The sequence below is a fragment of the Eleutherodactylus coqui genome, unplaced genomic scaffold (genome assembly GCF_035609145.1).
Source record: "Eleutherodactylus coqui strain aEleCoq1 unplaced genomic scaffold, aEleCoq1.hap1 HAP1_SCAFFOLD_101, whole genome shotgun sequence".
NCBI lineage: Eukaryota > Metazoa > Chordata > Amphibia > Anura > Eleutherodactylidae > Eleutherodactylus > Eleutherodactylus coqui.
The window spans coordinates 273,754-293,258 of record NW_027102216.1 but is presented as its reverse complement, the minus strand read 5'-3'; the positions used below and the strand labels follow the sequence as shown (position 1 = coordinate 293,258).

Sequence of the window (19,505 nt, the reverse complement as noted above, 5' to 3'; positions counted from 1 at the left end):
ATGCCGCTCTAATATTCTCCTTACTAGGGTCTACTAATGCTGGCCCAGGGGAAGGCAATAAAGCCCTATGGGGCCGAAGCCAATTTCCCTTATTTTAGGTAAAAAGTTTCCATCCGTCCCTACTCGAAATGCGGCTGGCCGAAGAGATCCCTCCAACCGACCGGCCGACGCACCTTCAGAGACAAACTAGTGCTTGCTTCTAGTGTCATCGCCGGCTTAACCCTCGTTTGTAGGGAGCTGACGAGTCCTGCAGCAGCAGGCTCTGCAAGCCTAGGATGCGTGAGCACGGTGCAAGAGGAAGGACTGAGGGTGTGAGGCTGGGCGCGGTTGAGAAGGCGTGGGGCGGGGCTATGGAAAGTTTTACTAGCTCTCCCAGCTGCCTGGGTGCATTGTGGGTGCGCCCAGAGTGCTGGCTGAGCGTGTTGCCTCAAGCCTTGGAAGTGGAGTTGGGCGGACCGGGCTACAGGTGAAACCCATTTCGGGTTATCGCTTCTCGGCCTTTTGGCTAAGATCAAGTGTAGTATCTGTTCTTATCAGTTTAATATCTGATACGTCCCCTATCTGGGGACCATATATTAAATGGATTTTTAGAACAGGGAGCTGGAAAAAGAGCTTGCTCTGTCCACTCCACGCATTGACCTGGTATTGCAGTACCTCCAGGACCGGTGCACCCCCTTTCCTACAGCAGTTTCCAAAAGCAGAAAAACAAAACTGACGAGCAAGAGGTGCAGCGCAGCTGTGGCGGCTGCTGCTACCACCACCCAAGCACTTTGATTGACACTCAGCCCGTCTGCTCGCAACATTGTATCCACTGAGCAGCTGCGTCTGCCAGAGTGTGCACAGCACAGGTACAACTGGAAGCAAAACAACACACACACCAGTTCATATGGCAGCCGCACTCTATAGTTCGTACCTACCGCTGCGCTAATAGCCAAGTTGGAAACATCGGGCAGGCACAGCGTATCCTGGCAGCCTGCGTCTGTATGCTTCACGTATTCGGGTCATGGGTGTATGTGCAGGGGGCCCGGAGCCCCAGGGGGCCCATAAAGTCTCTCTTCCCCACATTGTAAACCAATGCTATCAATGAAGCTTTATAGTTTGGGGGCCCAGTTCCAGACTTTGTACTCGGGCCCCGCAGCTTCAAGTTACACCTCCAGATCAGGATAATGCTAGGCCATTCCAACCAGCCTGTGTGTGTGACCTGCAGTCGCTGGTAGTCGAAAAGCGGCCGGCCCCGGATGCGCGCTTCAGAGTGGACAGACAGCAGCGGACCCCCAATCACACAGGCCCAAGGCTTGCTATGTAGCACGGAATACCTCATTGGACTGCAGCACTCCACGCGGGCTGAGATACACGCTCCACGTGGGATGGGCAGTATTCGTCCATGAAGATCCAGGCCAACGTTTAGAGATGGAGCAACACTCGGGGAGCAAAGAACTCCAACGAACGGACGTCTACTTTACAAGGATGTATTGCTTTATTCAATGCATGGACACAGAAACAGTTCAACCGCTCGATTACAGACCGCAGTCAATACAGTAAAGAAAGAAATGTGTCTGTTTAATGTAAACTTGCATGGAGCTCGTTTGTCAGCCACTGACTGACTGAATGCTGAAACGTGGTCTAACGTTACATGCACCACCAGGGATAAGGCCTTGCCTATAAGCATTCCCCAGCTGGCAAAAACGGAACCTCCCTGCCTATTCCTCACCATGGAAGAACGGAACCTACCTTTTTTTAAAAAAAAGAAAGCCACAGCAGCAGCCAACTAGATTTTGGTAGGCCGCTGTCTCCCCCTTGTGTGCTGCATAAAAAATGCACTCCACTAAAAATAACAATGATCCACGAAATAGAGCGTATGGAGAGAACGAGGCTTCTAGATGAGCCGTCAGGCTATGATAAATTGTATCACACCTGGGCGATATGGATAGATGCCCGGAGCTCACCCCTATTTACCAAGTGGTTACAGACAGGGACATGTGAGTAACACGTTTAAACCACAATTGTAAAGAGAAACAACAATTCCGGAGCCCGCCCCCCCCCCCCCTTTTTGTTTTATTTTCTCTTTCTCCCGTGTCATAGATACCTACCCTCCCTTACCACTCCCCCCCCCCCTTACCCTCCCCTCATTCCCCTGTTTGTAGACCTTATAAAATATCACAGACAAACATGATATAGTTCAACTCGAAATTGATTTATTAAGTTTCATTGTCAAAGTTATTTTTACATTGCTTTGAGATAAGGCAAAAGTTTCCCCCCCTCCATGAAACCAATAAAACCTATATTGAATAAAATAAAAATGATGCAGTTACCGGTAGTTCTGCAGCTTCTTGGTGGAAATAAAGACCATCTCCCGTCTCCCAGCTGCAGCAGAGACTGACTGAAATGGCTGCCAAGCCCGGTATTAATGCTTCTAAATTGATGACATCACAAAGGAGTGACATCGTCAGCCTTCCAAACACCTGGCTCAATTGCATACAGTATGTATGTATGTATGCATGTATGTGAGTCTATCTATCTATCTATCTATCTATCTATCTATCTATCTATCTTTATTAATTATGTAGAATATAGATATGGATTATTTCTAATTTACAGATTTTGTAGATATAGATTAAAGATAGATTTAAGATTGTATGTGTGTGTGTATATGTGTGTATGTGTGTGTGTGTGTGTGTGTGTGTGTGTGTGTGTATGTATGTATGTATGTATGTATGTATATATATATATATAATGTATATATGTAAAAAAAATATAAAATCTGTAGGTATGTATGTATGTATGGCGGGCGGGCAAAAAAGGCCTGCTGTATGTTTTTAAGTTCTTCGGATGACCATGCCGCTCTAATATTCTCCTTACTAGGGTCTACTAATGCTGGCCCAGGGGAAGGCAATAAAGCCCTATGGGGCCGAAGCCAATTTCCCTTATTTTAGGTAAAAAGTTTCCATCCGTCCCTACTCGAAATGCGGCTGGCCGAAGAGATCCCTCCAACCGACCGGCCGACGCACCTTCAGAGACAAACTAGTGCTTGCTTCTAGTGTCATCGCCGGCTTAACCCTCGTTTGTAGGGAGCTGACGAGTCCTGCAGCAGCAGGCTCTGCAAGCCTAGGATGCGTGAGCACGGTGCAAGAGGAAGGACTGAGGGTGTGAGGCTGGGCGCGGTTGAGAAGGCGTGGGGCGGGGCTATGGAAAGTTTTCATAGCTCTCCCAGCTGCCTGGGTGCATTGTGGGTGCGCCCAGAGTGCTGGCTGAGCGTGTTGCCTCAAGCCTTGGAAGTGGAGTTGGGCGGACCGGGCTACAGGTGAAACCCATTTCGGGTTATCGCTTCTCGGCCTTTTGGCTAAGATCAAGTGTAGTATCTGTTCTTATCAGTTTAATATCTGATACGTCCCCTATCTGGGGACCATATATTAAATGGATTTTTAGAACAGGGAGCTGGAAAAAGAGCTTGCTCTGTCCACTCCACGCATTGACCTGGTATTGCAGTACCTCCAGGACCGGTGCACCCCCTTTCCTACAGCAGTTTCCAAAAGCAGAAAAACAAAACTGACGAGCAAGAGGTGCAGCGCAGCTGTGGCGGCTGCTGCTACCACCACCCAAGCACTTTGATTGACACTCAGCCCGTCTGCTCGCAACATTGTATCCACTGAGCAGCTGCGTCTGCCAGAGTGTGCACAGCACAGGTACAACTGGAAGCAAAACAACACACACACCAGTTCATATGGCAGCCGCACTCTATAGTTCGTACCTACCGCTGCGCTAATAGCCAAGTTGGAAACATCGGGCAGGCACAGCGTATCCTGGCAGCCTGCGTCTGTATGCTTCACGTATTCGGGTCATGGGTGTATGTGCAGGGGGCCCGGAGCCCCAGGGGGCCCATAAAGTCTCTCTTCCCCACATTGTAAACCAATGCTATCAATGAAGCTTTATAGTTTGGGGGCCCAGTTCCAGACTTTGTACTCGGGCCCCGCAGCTTCAAGTTACACCTCCAGATCAGGATAATGCTAGGCCATTCCAACCAGCCTGTGTGTGTGACCTGCAGTCGCTGGTAGTCGAAAAGCGGCCGGCCCCGGATGCGCGCTTCAGAGTGGACAGACAGCAGCGGACCCCCAATCACACAGGCCCAAGGCTTGCTATGTAGCACGGAATACCTCATTGGACTGCAGCACTCCACGCGGGCTGAGATACACGCTCCACGTGGGATGGGCAGTATTCGTCCATGAAGATCCAGGCCAACGTTTAGAGATGGAGCAACACTCGGGGAGCAAAGAACTCCAACGAACGGACGTCTACTTTACAAGGATGTATTGCTTTATTCAATGCATGGACACAGAAACAGTTCAACCGCTCGATTACAGACCGCAGTCAATACAGTAAAGAAAGAAATGTGTCTGTTTAATGTAAACTTGCATGGAGCTCGTTTGTCAGCCACTGACTGACTGAATGCTGAAACGTGGTCTAACGTTACATGCACCACCAGGGATAAGGCCTTGCCTATAAGCATTCCCCAGCTGGCAAAAACGGAACCTCCCTGCCTATTCCTCACCATGGAAGAACGGAACCTACCTTTTTTTAAAAAAAAGAAAGCCACAGCAGCAGCCAACTAGATTTTGGTAGGCCGCTGTCTCCCCCTTGTGTGCTGCATAAAAAATGCACTCCACTAAAAATAACAATGATCCACGAAATAGAGCGTATGGAGAGAACGAGGCTTCTAGATGAGCCGTCAGGCTATGATAAATTGTATCACACCTGGGCGATATGGATAGATTGCCCGGAGCTCACCCCTATTTACCAAGTGGTTACAGACAGGGACATGTGAGTAACACGTTTAAACCACAATTGTAAAGAGAAACAACAATTCCGGAGCCCGCCCCCCCCCCCCCCCTTTTTGTTTTATTTTCTCTTTCTCCCGTGTCATAGATACCTACCCTCCCTTACCACTCCCCCCCCCCCCTTACCCTCCCCTCATTCCCCTGTTTGTAGACCTTATAAAATATCACAGACAAACATGATATAGTTCAACTCGAAATTGATTTATTAAGTTTCATTGTCAAAGTTATTTTTACATTGCTTTGAGATAAGGCAAAAGTTTCCCCCCCTCCATGAAACCAATAAAACCTATATTGAATAAAATAAAAATGATGCAGTTACCGGTAGTTCTGCAGCTTCTTGGTGGAAATAAAGACCATCTCCCGTCTCCCAGCTGCAGCAGAGACTGACTGAAATGGCTGCCAAGCCCGGTATTAATGCTTCTAAATTGATGACATCACAAAGGAGTGACATCGTCAGCCTTCCAAACACCTGGCTCAATTGCATACAGTATGTATGTATGTATGCATGTATGTGAGTCTATCTATCTATCTATCTATCTATCTATCTATCTTTATTAATTATGTAGAATATAGATATGGATTATTTCTAATTTACAGATTTTGTAGATATAGATTAAAGATAGATTTAAGATTGTATGTGTGTGTGTATATGTGTGTATGTGTGTGTGTGTGTGTGTGTGTGTGTGTGTGTGTGTATGTATGTATGTATGTATGTATGTATATATATATATATAATGTATATATGTAAAAAAAATATAAAATCTGTAGGTATGTATGTATGTATGGCGGGCGGGCAAAAAAGGCCTGCTGTATGTTTTTAAGTTCTTCGGATGACCATGCCGCTCTAATATTCTCCTTACTAGGGTCTACTAATGCTGGCCCAGGGGAAGGCAATAAAGCCCTATGGGGCCGAAGCCAATTTCCCTTATTTTAGGTAAAAAGTTTCCATCCGTCCCTACTCGAAATGCGGCTGGCCGAAGAGATCCCTCCAACCGACCGGCCGACGCACCTTCAGAGACAAACTAGTGCTTGCTTCTAGTGTCATCGCCGGCTTAACCCTCGTTTGTAGGGAGCTGACGAGTCCTGCAGCAGCAGGCTCTGCAAGCCTAGGATGCGTGAGCACGGTGCAAGAGGAAGGACTGAGGGTGTGAGGCTGGGCGCGGTTGAGAAGGCGTGGGGCGGGGCTATGGAAAGTTTTCATAGCTCTCCCAGCTGCCTGGGTGCATTGTGGGTGCGCCCAGAGTGCTGGCTGAGCGTGTTGCCTCAAGCCTTGGAAGTGGAGTTGGGCGGACCGGGCTACAGGTGAAACCCATTTCGGGTTATCGCTTCTCGGCCTTTTGGCTAAGATCAAGTGTAGTATCTGTTCTTATCAGTTTAATATCTGATACGTCCCCTATCTGGGGACCATATATTAAATGGATTTTTAGAACAGGGAGCTGGAAAAAGAGCTTGCTCTGTCCACTCCACGCATTGACCTGGTATTGCAGTACCTCCAGGACCGGTGCACCCCCTTTCCTACAGCAGTTTCCAAAAGCAGAAAAACAAAACTGACGAGCAAGAGGTGCAGCGCAGCTGTGGCGGCTGCTGCTACCACCACCCAAGCACTTTGATTGACACTCAGCCCGTCTGCTCGCAACATTGTATCCACTGAGCAGCTGCGTCTGCCAGAGTGTGCACAGCACAGGTACAACTGGAAGCAAAACAACACACACACCAGTTCATATGGCAGCCGCACTCTATAGTTCGTACCTACCGCTGCGCTAATAGCCAAGTTGGAAACATCGGGCAGGCACAGCGTATCCTGGCAGCCTGCGTCTGTATGCTTCACGTATTCGGGTCATGGGTGTATGTGCAGGGGGCCCGGAGCCCCAGGGGGCCCATAAAGTCTCTCTTCCCCACATTGTAAACCAATGCTATCAATGAAGCTTTATAGTTTGGGGGCCCAGTTCCAGACTTTGTACTCGGGCCCCGCAGCTTCAAGTTACACCTCCAGATCAGGATAATGCTAGGCCATTCCAACCAGCCTGTGTGTGTGACCTGCAGTCGCTGGTAGTCGAAAAGCGGCCGGCCCCGGATGCGCGCTTCAGAGTGGACAGACAGCAGCGGACCCCCAATCACACAGGCCCAAGGCTTGCTATGTAGCACGGAATACCTCATTGGACTGCAGCACTCCACGCGGGCTGAGATACACGCTCCACGTGGGATGGGCAGTATTCGTCCATGAAGATCCAGGCCAACGTTTAGAGATGGAGCAACACTCGGGGAGCAAAGAACTCCAACGAACGGACGTCTACTTTACAAGGATGTATTGCTTTATTCAATGCATGGACACAGAAACAGTTCAACCGCTCGATTACAGACCGCAGTCAATACAGTAAAGAAAGAAATGTGTCTGTTTAATGTAAACTTGCATGGAGCTCGTTTGTCAGCCACTGACTGACTGAATGCTGAAACGTGGTCTAACGTTACATGCACCACCAGGGATAAGGCCTTGCCTATAAGCATTCCCCAGCTGGCAAAAACGGAACCTCCCTGCCTATTCCTCACCATGGAAGAACGGAACCTACCTTTTTTTAAAAAAAAGAAAGCCACAGCAGCAGCCAACTAGATTTTGGTAGGCCGCTGTCTCCCCCTTGTGTGCTGCATAAAAAATGCACTCCACTAAAAATAACAATGATCCACGAAATAGAGCGTATGGAGAGAACGAGGCTTCTAGATGAGCCGTCAGGCTATGATAAATTGTATCACACCTGGGCGATATGGATAGATGCCCGGAGCTCACCCCTATTTACCAAGTGGTTACAGACAGGGACATGTGAGTAACACGTTTAAACCACAATTGTAAAGAGAAACAACAATTCCGGAGCCCGCCCCCCCCCCCCCCCTTTTTGTTTTATTTTCTCTTTCTCCCGTGTCATAGATACCTACCCTCCCTTACCACTCCCCCCCCCCCCTTACCCTCCCCTCATTCCCCTGTTTGTAGACCTTATAAAATATCACAGACAAACATGATATAGTTCAACTCGAAATTGATTTATTAAGTTTCATTGTCAAAGTTATTTTTACATTGCTTTGAGATAAGGCAAAAGTTTCCCCCCCTCCATGAAACCAATAAAACCTATATTGAATAAAATAAAAATGATGCAGTTACCGGTAGTTCTGCAGCTTCTTGGTGGAAATAAAGACCATCTCCCGTCTCCCAGCTGCAGCAGAGACTGACTGAAATGGCTGCCAAGCCCGGTATTAATGCTTCTAAATTGATGACATCACAAAGGAGTGACATCGTCAGCCTTCCAAACACCTGGCTCAATTGCATACAGTATGTATGTATGTATGCATGTATGTGAGTCTATCTATCTATCTATCTATCTATCTATCTATCTTTATTAATTATGTAGAATATAGATATGGATTATTTCTAATTTACAGATTTTGTAGATATAGATTAAAGATAGATTTAAGATTGTATGTGTGTGTGTATATGTGTGTATGTGTGTGTGTGTGTGTGTGTGTGTGTGTGTATGTATGTATGTATGTATGTATGTATATATATATATATAATGTATATATGTAAAAAAAATATAAAATCTGTAGGTATGTATGTATGTATGGCGGGCGGGCAAAAAAGGCCTGCTGTATGTTTTTAAGTTCTTCGGATGACCATGCCGCTCTAATATTCTCCTTACTAGGGTCTACTAATGCTGGCCCAGGGGAAGGCAATAAAGCCCTATGGGGCCGAAGCCAATTTCCCTTATTTTAGGTAAAAAGTTTCCATCCGTCCCTACTCGAAATGCGGCTGGCCGAAGAGATCCCTCCAACCGACCGGCCGACGCACCTTCAGAGACAAACTAGTGCTTGCTTCTAGTGTCATCGCCGGCTTAACCCTCGTTTGTAGGGAGCTGACGAGTCCTGCAGCAGCAGGCTCTGCAAGCCTAGGATGCGTGAGCACGGTGCAAGAGGAAGGACTGAGGGTGTGAGGCTGGGCGCGGTTGAGAAGGCGTGGGGCGGGGCTATGGAAAGTTTTCATAGCTCTCCCAGCTGCCTGGGTGCATTGTGGGTGCGCCCAGAGTGCTGGCTGAGCGTGTTGCCTCAAGCCTTGGAAGTGGAGTTGGGCGGACCGGGCTACAGGTGAAACCCATTTCGGGTTATCGCTTCTCGGCCTTTTGGCTAAGATCAAGTGTAGTATCTGTTCTTATCAGTTTAATATCTGATACGTCCCCTATCTGGGGACCATATATTAAATGGATTTTTAGAACAGGGAGCTGGAAAAAGAGCTTGCTCTGTCCACTCCACGCATTGACCTGGTATTGCAGTACCTCCAGGACCGGTGCACCCCCTTTCCTACAGCAGTTTCCAAAAGCAGAAAAACAAAACTGACGAGCAAGAGGTGCAGCGCAGCTGTGGCGGCTGCTGCTACCACCACCCAAGCACTTTGATTGACACTCAGCCCGTCTGCTCGCAACATTGTATCCACTGAGCAGCTGCGTCTGCCAGAGTGTGCACAGCACAGGTACAACTGGAAGCAAAACAACACACACACCAGTTCATATGGCAGCCGCACTCTATAGTTCGTACCTACCGCTGCGCTAATAGCCAAGTTGGAAACATCGGGCAGGCACAGCGTATCCTGGCAGCCTGCGTCTGTATGCTTCACGTATTCGGGTCATGGGTGTATGTGCAGGGGGCCCGGAGCCCCAGGGGGCCCATAAAGTCTCTCTTCCCCACATTGTAAACCAATGCTATCAATGAAGCTTTATAGTTTGGGGGCCCAGTTCCAGACTTTGTACTGGGGCCCCGCAGCTTCAAGTTACACCTCCAGATCAGGATAATGCTAGGCCATTCCAACCAGCCTGTGTGTGTGACCTGCAGTCGCTGGTAGTCGAAAAGCGTCCGGCCCCGGATGCGCGCTTCAGAGTGGACAGACAGCAGCGGACCCCCAATCACACAGGCCCAAGGCTTGCTATGTAGCACGGAATACCTCATTGGACTGCAGCACTCCACGCGGGCTGAGATACACGCTCCACGTGGGATGGGCAGTATTCGTCCATGAAGATCCAGGCCAACGTTTAGAGATGGAGCAACACTCGGGGAGCAAAGAACTCCAACGAACGGACGTCTACTTTACAAGGATGTATTGCTTTATTCAATGCATGGACACAGAAACAGTTCAACCGCTCGATTACAGACCGCAGTCAATACAGTAAAGAAAGAAATGTGTCTGTTTAATGTAAACTTGCATGGAGCTCGTTTGTCAGCCACTGACTGACTGAATGCTGAAACGTGGTCTAACGTTACATGCACCACCAGGGATAAGGCCTTGCCTATAAGCATTCCCCAGCTGGCAAAAACGGAACCTCCCTGCCTATTCCTCACCATGGAAGAACGGAACCTACCTTTTTTTAAAAAAAAGAAAGCCACAGCAGCAGCCAACTAGATTTTGGTAGGCCGCTGTCTCCCCCTTGTGTGCTGCATAAAAAATGCACTCCACTAAAAATAACAATGATCCACGAAATAGAGCGTATGGAGAGAACGAGGCTTCTAGATGAGCCGTCAGGCTATGATAAATTGTATCACACCTGGGCGATATGGATAGATGCCCGGAGCTCACCCCTATTTACCAAGTGGTTACAGACAGGGACATGTGAGTAACACGTTTAAACCACAATTGTAAAGAGAAACAACAATTCCGGAGCCCGCCCCCCCCCCCCCCTTTTTGTTTTATTTTCTCTTTCTCCCGTGTCATAGATACCTACCCTCCCTTACCACTCCCCCCCCCCCTTACCCTCCCCTCATTCCCCTGTTTGTAGACCTTATAAAATATCACAGACAAACATGATATAGTTCAACTCGAAATTGATTTATTAAGTTTCATTGTCAAAGTTATTTTTACATTGCTTTGAGATAAGGCAAAAGTTTCCCCCCCTCCATGAAACCAATAAAACCTATATTGAATAAAATAAAAATGATGCAGTTACCGGTAGTTCTGCAGCTTCTTGGTGGAAATAAAGACCATCTCCCGTCTCCCAGCTGCAGCAGAGACTGACTGAAATGGCTGCCAAGCCCGGTATTAATGCTTCTAAATTGATGACATCACAAAGGAGTGACATCGTCAGCCTTCCAAACACCTGGCTCAATTGCATACAGTATGTATGTATGTATGCATGTATGTGAGTCTATCTATCTATCTATCTATCTATCTATCTATCTATCTATCTATCTTTATTAATTATGTAGAATATAGATATGGATTATTTCTAATTTACAGATTTTGTAGATATAGATTAAAGATAGATTTAAGATTGTATGTGTGTGTGTATATGTGTGTATGTGTGTGTGTGTGTGTGTGTGTGTGTGTGTGTGTATGTATGTATGTATGTATGTATGTATATATATATATATAATGTATATATGTAAAAAAAATATAAAATCTGTAGGTATGTATGTATGTATGGCGGGCGGGCAAAAAAGGCCTGCTGTATGTTTTTAAGTTCTTCGGATGACCATGCCGCTCTAATATTCTCCTTACTAGGGTCTACTAATGCTGGCCCAGGGGAAGGCAATAAAGCCCTATGGGGCCGAAGCCAATTTCCCTTATTTTAGGTAAAAAGTTTCCATCCGTCCCTACTCGAAATGCGGCTGGCCGAAGAGATCCCTCCAACCGACCGGCCGACGCACCTTCAGAGACAAACTAGTGCTTGCTTCTAGTGTCATCGCCGGCTTAACCCTCGTTTGTAGGGAGCTGACGAGTCCTGCAGCAGCAGGCTCTGCAAGCCTAGGATGCGTGAGCACGGTGCAAGAGGAAGGACTGAGGGTGTGAGGCTGGGCGCGGTTGAGAAGGCGTGGGGCGGGGCTATGGAAAGTTTTCATAGCTCTCCCAGCTGCCTGGGTGCATTGTGGGTGCGCCCAGAGTGCTGGCTGAGCGTGTTGCCTCAAGCCTTGGAAGTGGAGTTGGGCGGACCGGGCTACAGGTGAAACCCATTTCGGGTTATCGCTTCTCGGCCTTTTGGCTAAGATCAAGTGTAGTATCTGTTCTTATCAGTTTAATATCTGATACGTCCCCTATCTGGGGACCATATATTAAATGGATTTTTAGAACAGGGAGCTGGAAAAAGAGCTTGCTCTGTCCACTCCACGCATTGACCTGGTATTGCAGTACCTCCAGGACCGGTGCACCCCCTTTCCTACAGCAGTTTCCAAAAGCAGAAAAACAAAACTGACGAGCAAGAGGTGCAGCGCAGCTGTGGCGGCTGCTGCTACCACCACCCAAGCACTTTGATTGACACTCAGCCCGTCTGCTCGCAACATTGTATCCACTGAGCAGCTGCGTCTGCCAGAGTGTGCACAGCACAGGTACAACTGGAAGCAAAACAACACACACACCAGTTCATATGGCAGCCGCACTCTATAGTTCGTACCTACCGCTGCGCTAATAGCCAAGTTGGAAACATCGGGCAGGCACAGCGTATCCTGGCAGCCTGCGTCTGTATGCTTCACGTATTCGGGTCATGGGTGTATGTGCAGGGGGCCCGGAGCCCCAGGGGGCCCATAAAGTCTCTCTTCCCCACATTGTAAACCAATGCTATCAATGAAGCTTTATAGTTTGGGGGCCCAGTTCCAGACTTTGTACTCGGGCCCCGCAGCTTCAAGTTACACCTCCAGATCAGGATAATGCTAGGCCATTCCAACCAGCCTGTGTGTGTGACCTGCAGTCGCTGGTAGTCGAAAAGCGGCCGGCCCCGGATGCGCGCTTCAGAGTGGACAGACAGCAGCGGACCCCCAATCACACAGGCCCAAGGCTTGCTATGTAGCACGGAATACCTCATTGGACTGCAGCACTCCACGCGGGCTGAGATACACGCTCCACGTGGGATGGGCAGTATTCGTCCATGAAGATCCAGGCCAACGTTTAGAGATGGAGCAACACTCGGGGAGCAAAGAACTCCAACGAACGGACGTCTACTTTACAAGGATGTATTGCTTTATTCAATGCATGGACACAGAAACAGTTCAACCGCTCGATTACAGACCGCAGTCAATACAGTAAAGAAAGAAATGTGTCTGTTTAATGTAAACTTGCATGGAGCTCGTTTGTCAGCCACTGACTGACTGAATGCTGAAACGTGGTCTAACGTTACATGCACCACCAGGGATAAGGCCTTGCCTATAAGCATTCCCCAGCTGGCAAAAACGGAACCTCCCTGCCTATTCCTCACCATGGAAGAACGGAACCTACCTTTTTTTAAAAAAAGAAAGCCACAGCAGCAGCCAACTAGATTTTGGTAGGCCGCTGTCTCCCCCTTGTGTGCTGCATAAAAAATGCACTCCACTAAAAATAACAATGATCCACGAAATAGAGCGTATGGAGAGAACGAGGCTGCTAGATGAGCCGTCAGGCTATGATAAATTGTATCACACCTGGGCGATATGGATAGATGCCCGGAGCTCACCCCTATTTACCAAGTGGTTACAGACAGGGACATGTGAGTAACACGTTTAAACCACAATTGTAAAGAGAAGCAACAATTCCGGAGCCCCCCCCCCCCCCCCTTTTTGTTTTATTTTCTCTTTCTCCCGTGTCATAGATACCTACCCTCCCTTACCACTCCCCCCCCCCCTTACCCTCCCCTCATTCCCCTGTTTGTAGACCTTATAAAATATCACAGACAAACATGATATAGTTCAACTCGAAATTGATTTATTAAGTTTCATTGTCAAAGTTATTTTTACATTGCTTTGAGATAAGGCAAAAGTTTCCCCCCCTCCATGAAACCAATAAAACCTATATTGAATAAAATAAAAATGATGCAGTTACCGGTAGTTCTGCAGCTTCTTGGTGGAAATAAAGACCATCTCCCGTCTCCCAGCTGCAGCAGAGACTGACTGAAATGGCTGCCAAGCCCGGTATTAATGCTTCTAAATTGATGACATCACAAAGGAGTGACATCGTCAGCCTTCCAAACACCTGGCTCAATTGCATACAGTATGTATGTATGTATGCATGTATGTGAGTCTATCTATCTATCTATCTATCTATCTATCTATCTATCTATCTATCTATCTATCTATCTATCTATCTTTATTAATTATGTAGAATATAGATATGGATTATTTCTAATTTACAGATTTTGTAGATATAGATTAAAGATAGATTTAAGATTGTATGTGTGTGTGTATATGTGTGTATGTGTGTGTGTGTGTGTGTGTGTGTGTGTGTATGTATGTATGTATGTATGTATGTATATATATATATATAATGTATATATGTAAAAAAAATATAAAATCTGTAGGTATGTATGTATGTATGGCGGGCGGGCAAAAAAGGCCTGCTGTATGTTTTTAAGTTCTTCGGATGACCATGCCGCTCTAATATTCTCCTTACTAGGGTCTACTAATGCTGGCCCAGGGGAAGGCAATAAAGCCCTATGGGGCCGAAGCCAATTTCCCTTATTTTAGGTAAAAAGTTTCCATCCGTCCCTACTCGAAATGCGGCTGGCCGAAGAGATCCCTCCAACCGACCGGCCGACGCACCTTCAGAGACAAACTAGTGCTTGCTTCTAGTGTCATCGCCGGCTTAACCCTCGTTTGTAGGGAGCTGACGAGTCCTGCAGCAGCAGGCTCTGCAAGCCTAGGATGCGTGAGCACGGTGCAAGAGGAAGGACTGAGGGTGTGAGGCTGGGCGCGGTTGAGAAGGCGTGGGGCGGGGCTATGGAAAGTTTTAATAGCTCTCCCAGCTGCCTGGGTGCATTGTGGGTGCGCCCAGAGTGCTGGCTGAGCGTGTTGCCTCAAGCCTTGGAAGTGGAGTTGGGCGGACCGGGCTACAGGTGAAACCCATTTCGGGTTATCGCTTCTCGGCCTTTTGGCTAAGATCAAGTGTAGTATCTGTTCTTATCAGTTTAATATCTGATACGTCCCCTATCTGGGGACCATATATTAAATGGATTTTTAGAACAGGGAGCTGGAAAAAGAGCTTGCTCTGTCCACTCCACGCATTGACCTGGTATTGCAGTACCTCCAGGACCGGTGCACCCCCTTTCCTACAGCAGTTTCCAAAAGCAGAAAAACAAAACTGACGAGCAAGAGGTGCAGCGCAGCTGTGGCGGCTGCTGCTACCACCACCCAAGCACTTTGATTGACACTCAGCCCGTCTGCTCGCAACATTGTATCCACTGAGCAGCTGCGTCTGCCAGAGTGTGCACAGCACAGGTACAACTGGAAGCAAAACAACACACACACCAGTTCATATGGCAGCCGCACTCTATAGTTCGTACCTACCGCTGCGCTAATAGCCAAGTTGGAAACATCGGGCAGGCACAGCGTATCCTGGCAGCCTGCGTCTGTATGCTTCACGTATTCGGGTCATGGGTGTATGTGCAGGGGGCCCGGAGCCCCAGGGGGCCCATAAAGTCTCTCTTCCCCACATTGTAAACCAATGCTATCAATGAAGCTTTATAGTTTGGGGGCCCAGTTCCAGACTTTGTACTGGGGCCCCGCAGCTTCAAGTTACACCTCCAGATCAGGATAATGCTAGGCCATTCCAACCAGCCTGTGTGTGTGACCTGCAGTCGCTGGTAGTCGAAAAGCGGCCGGCCCCGGATGCGCGCTTCAGAGTGGACAGACAGCAGCGGACCCCCAATCACACAGGCCCAAGGCTTGCTATGTAGCACGGAATACCTCATTGGACTGCAGCACTCCACGCGGGCTGAGATACACGCTCCACGTGGGATGGGCAGTATTCGTCCATGAAGATCCAGGCCAACGTTTAGAGATGGAGCAACACTCGGGGAGCAAAGAACTCCAACGAACGGACGTCTACTTTACAAGGATGTATTGCTTTATTCAATGCATGGACACAGAAACAGTTCAACCGCTCGATTACAGACCGCAGTCAATACAGTAAAGAAAGAAATGTGTCTGTTTAATGTAAACTTGCATGGAGCTCGTTTGTCAGCCACTGACTGACTGAATGCTGAAACGTGGTCTAACGTTACATGCACCACCAGGGATAAGGCCTTGCCTATAAGCATTCCCCAGCTGGCAAAAACGGAACCTCCCTGCCTATTCCTCACCATGGAAGAACGGAACCTACCTTTTTTTAAAAAAAAGAAAGCCACAGCAGCAGCCAACTAGATTTTGGTAGGCCGCTGTCTCCCCCTTGTGTGCTGCATAAAAAATGCACTCCACTAAAAATAACAATGATCCACGAAATAGAGCGTATGGAGAGAACGAGGCTTCTAGATGAGCCGTCAGGCTATGATAAATTGTATCACACCTGGGCGATATGGATAGATGCCCGGAGCTCACCCCTATTTACCAAGTGGTTACAGACAGGGACATGTGAGTAACACGTTTAAACCACAATTGTAAAGAGAAACAACAATTCCGGAGCCCGCCCCCCCCCCCCCCCCCCCTTTTTGTTTTATTTTCTCTTTCTCCCGTGTCATAGATACCTACCCTCCCTTACCACTCCCCCCCCCCCTTACCCTCCCCTCATTCCCCTGTTTGTAGACCTTATAAAATATCACAGACAAACATGATATAGTTCAACTCGAAATTGATTTATTAAGTTTCATTGTCAAAGTTATTTTTACATTGCTTTGAGATAAGGCAAAAGTTTCCCCCCCTCCATGAAACCAATAAAACCTATATTGAATAAAATAAAAATGATGCAGTTACCGGTAGTTCTGCAGCTTCTTGGTGGAAATAAAGACCATCTCCCGTCTCCCAGCTGCAGCAGAGACTGACTGAAATGGCTGCCAAGCCCGGTATTAATGCTTCTAAATTGATGACATCACAAAGGAGTGACATCGTCAGCCTTCCAAACACCTGGCTCAATTGCATACAGTATGTATGTATGTATGCATGTATGTGAGTCTATCTATCTATCTATCTATCTATCTATCTATCTATCTTTATTAATTATGTAGAATATAGATATGGATTATTTCTAATTTACAGATTTTGTAGATATAGATTAAAGATAGATTTAAGATTGTATGTGTGTGTGTATATGTGTGTATGTGTGTGTGTGTGTGTGTGTGTGTGTGTGTGTGTATGTATGTATGTATGTATGTATGTATATATATATATATAATGTATATATGTAAAAAAAATATAAAATCTGTAGGTATGTATGTATGTATGGCGGGCGGGCAAAAAAGGCCTGCTGTATGTTTTTAAGTTCTTCGGATGACCATGCCGCTCTAATATTCTCCTTACTAGGGTCTACTAATGCTGGCCCAGGGGAAGGCAATAAAGCCCTATGGGGCCGAAGCCAATTTCCCTTATTTTAGGTAAAAAGTTTCCATCCGTCCCTACTCGAAATGCGGCTGGCCGAAGAGATCCCTCCAACCGACCGGCCGACGCACCTTCAGAGACAAACTAGTGCTTGCTTCTAGTGTCATCGCCGGCTTAACCCTCGTTTGTAGGGAGCTGACGAGTCCTGCAGCAGCAGGCTCTGCAAGCCTAGGATGCGTGAGCACGGTGCAAGAGGAAGGACTGAGGGTGTGAGGCTGGGCGCGGTTGAGAAGGCGTGGGGCGGGGCTATGGAAAGTTTTCATAGCTCTCCCAGCTGCCTGGGTGCATTGTGGGTGCGCCCAGAGTGCTGGCTGAGCGTGTTGCCTCAAGCCTTGGAAGTGGAGTTGGGCGGACCGGGCTACAGGTGAAACCCATTTCGGGTTATCGCTTCTCGGCCTTTTGGCTAAGATCAAGTGTAGTATCTGTTCTTATCAGTTTAATATCTGATACGTCCCCTATCTGGGGACCATATATTAAATGGATTTTTAGAACAGGGAGCTGGAAAAAGAGCTTGCTCTGTCCACTCCACGCATTGACCTGGTATTGCAGTACCTCCAGGACCGGTGCACCCCCTTTCCTACAGCAGTTTCCAAAAGCAGAAAAACAAAACTGACGAGCAAGAGGTGCAGCGCAGCTGTGGCGGCTGCTGCTACCACCACCCAAGCACTTTGATTGACACTCAGCCCGTCTGCTCGCAACATTGTATCCACTGAGCAGCTGCGTCTGCCAGAGTGTGCACAGCACAGGTACAACTGGAAGCAAAACAACACACACACCAGTTCATATGGCAGCCGCACTCTATAGTTCGTACCTACCGCTGCGCTAATAGCCAAGTTGGAAACATCGGGCAGGCACAGCGTATCCTGGCAGCCTGCGTCTGTATGCTTCACGTATTCGGGTCATGGGTGTATGTGCAGGGGGCCCGGAGCCCCAGGGGGCCCATAAAGTCTCTCTTCCCCACATTGTAAACCAATGCTATCAATGAAGCTTTATAGTTTGGGGGCCCAGTTCCAGACTTTGTACTCGGGCCCCGCAGCTTCAAGTTACACCTCCAGATCAGGATAATGCTAGGCCATTCCAACCAGCCTGTGTGTGTGACCTGCAGTCGCTGGTAGTCGAAAAGCGGCCGGCCCCGGATGCGCGCTTCAGAGTGGACAGACAGCAGCGGACCCCCAATCACACAGGCCCAAGGCTTGCTATGTAGCACGGAATACCTCATTGGACTGCAGCACTCCACGCGGGCTGAGATACACGCTCCACGTGGGATGGGCAGTATTCGTCCATGAAGATCCAGGCCAACGTTTAGAGATGGAGCAACACTCGGGGAGCAAAGAACTCCAACGAACGGACGTCTACTTTACAAGGATGTATTGCTTTATTCAATGCATGGACACAGAAACAGTTCAACCGCTCGATTACAGACCGCAGTCAATACAGTAAAGAAAGAAATGTGTCTGTTTAATGTAAACTTGCATGGAGCTCGTTTGTCAGCCACTGACTGACTGAATGCTGAAACGTGGTCTAACGTTACATGCACCACCAGGGATAAGGCCTTGCCTATAAGCATTCCCCAGCTGGCAAAAACGGAACCTCCCTGCCTATTCCTCACCATGGAAGAACGGAACCTACCTTTTTTTAAAAAAAAGAAAGCCACAGCAGCAGCCAACTAGATTTTGGTAGGCCGCTGTCTCCCCCTTGTGTGCTGCATAAAAAATGCACTCCACTAAAAATAACAATGATCCACGAAATAGAGCGTATGGAGAGAACGAGGCTTCTAGATGAGCCGTCAGGCTATGATAAATTGTATCACACCTGGGCGATATGGATAGATGCCCGGAGCTCACCCCTATTTACCAAGTGGTTACAGACAGGGACATGTGAGTAACACGTTTAAACCACAATTGTAAAGAGAAACAACAATTCCGGAGCCCCCCCCCCCCCCCCTTTTTGTTTTATTTTCTCTTTCTCCCGTGTCATAGATACCTACCCTCCCTTACCACTCCCCCCCCCCCTTACCCTCCCCTCATTCCCCTGTTTGTAGACCTTATAAAATATCACAGACAAACATGATATAGTTCAACTCGAAATTGATTTATTAAGTTTCATTGTCAAAGTTATTTTTACATTGCTTTGAGATAAGGCAAAAGTTTCCCCCCCTCCATGAAACCAATAAAACCTATATTGAATAAAATAAAAATGATGCAGTTACCGGTAGTTCTGCAGCTTCTTGGTGGAAATAAAGACCATCTCCCGTCTCCCAGCTGCAGCAGAGACTGACTGAAATGGCTGCCAAGCCCGGTATTAATGCTTCTAAATTGATGACATCACAAAGGAGTGACATCGTCAGCCTTCCAAACACCTGGCTCAATTGCATACAGT

General features: G+C 47.7%; 1 protein-coding gene and 7 non-coding genes across 8 annotated transcripts in view; all 8 read left to right on the top strand.

The window, feature by feature from the left end:
- Positions 1-19,505, top strand: part of LOC136599461 (uncharacterized) — a 139,794-nt gene that overhangs the window by 87,296 nt on the left and 32,993 nt on the right. The gene's annotated exons all lie outside the window — the stretch shown is intronic.
- LOC136599604 (U2 spliceosomal RNA) lies at positions 486-676 on the top strand. Its single transcript, XR_010789141.1, has one exon. It is a non-coding gene; the product is annotated as a U2 spliceosomal RNA (small nuclear RNA).
- Positions 3,321-3,511, top strand: LOC136599603 (U2 spliceosomal RNA). Its single transcript, XR_010789140.1, has one exon. It is a non-coding gene; the product is annotated as a U2 spliceosomal RNA (small nuclear RNA).
- Positions 6,154-6,344, top strand: LOC136599602 (U2 spliceosomal RNA). The gene has a single exon (XR_010789139.1). It is a non-coding gene; the product is annotated as a U2 spliceosomal RNA (small nuclear RNA).
- On the top strand, positions 8,980-9,170 carry LOC136599601 (U2 spliceosomal RNA). Its single transcript, XR_010789138.1, has one exon. It is a non-coding gene; the product is annotated as a U2 spliceosomal RNA (small nuclear RNA).
- LOC136599600 (U2 spliceosomal RNA) lies at positions 11,820-12,010 on the top strand. The gene has a single exon (XR_010789137.1). It is a non-coding gene; the product is annotated as a U2 spliceosomal RNA (small nuclear RNA).
- Positions 14,673-14,863, top strand: LOC136599599 (U2 spliceosomal RNA). The gene has a single exon (XR_010789136.1). It is a non-coding gene; the product is annotated as a U2 spliceosomal RNA (small nuclear RNA).
- Positions 17,510-17,700, top strand: LOC136599598 (U2 spliceosomal RNA). The gene has a single exon (XR_010789135.1). It is a non-coding gene; the product is annotated as a U2 spliceosomal RNA (small nuclear RNA).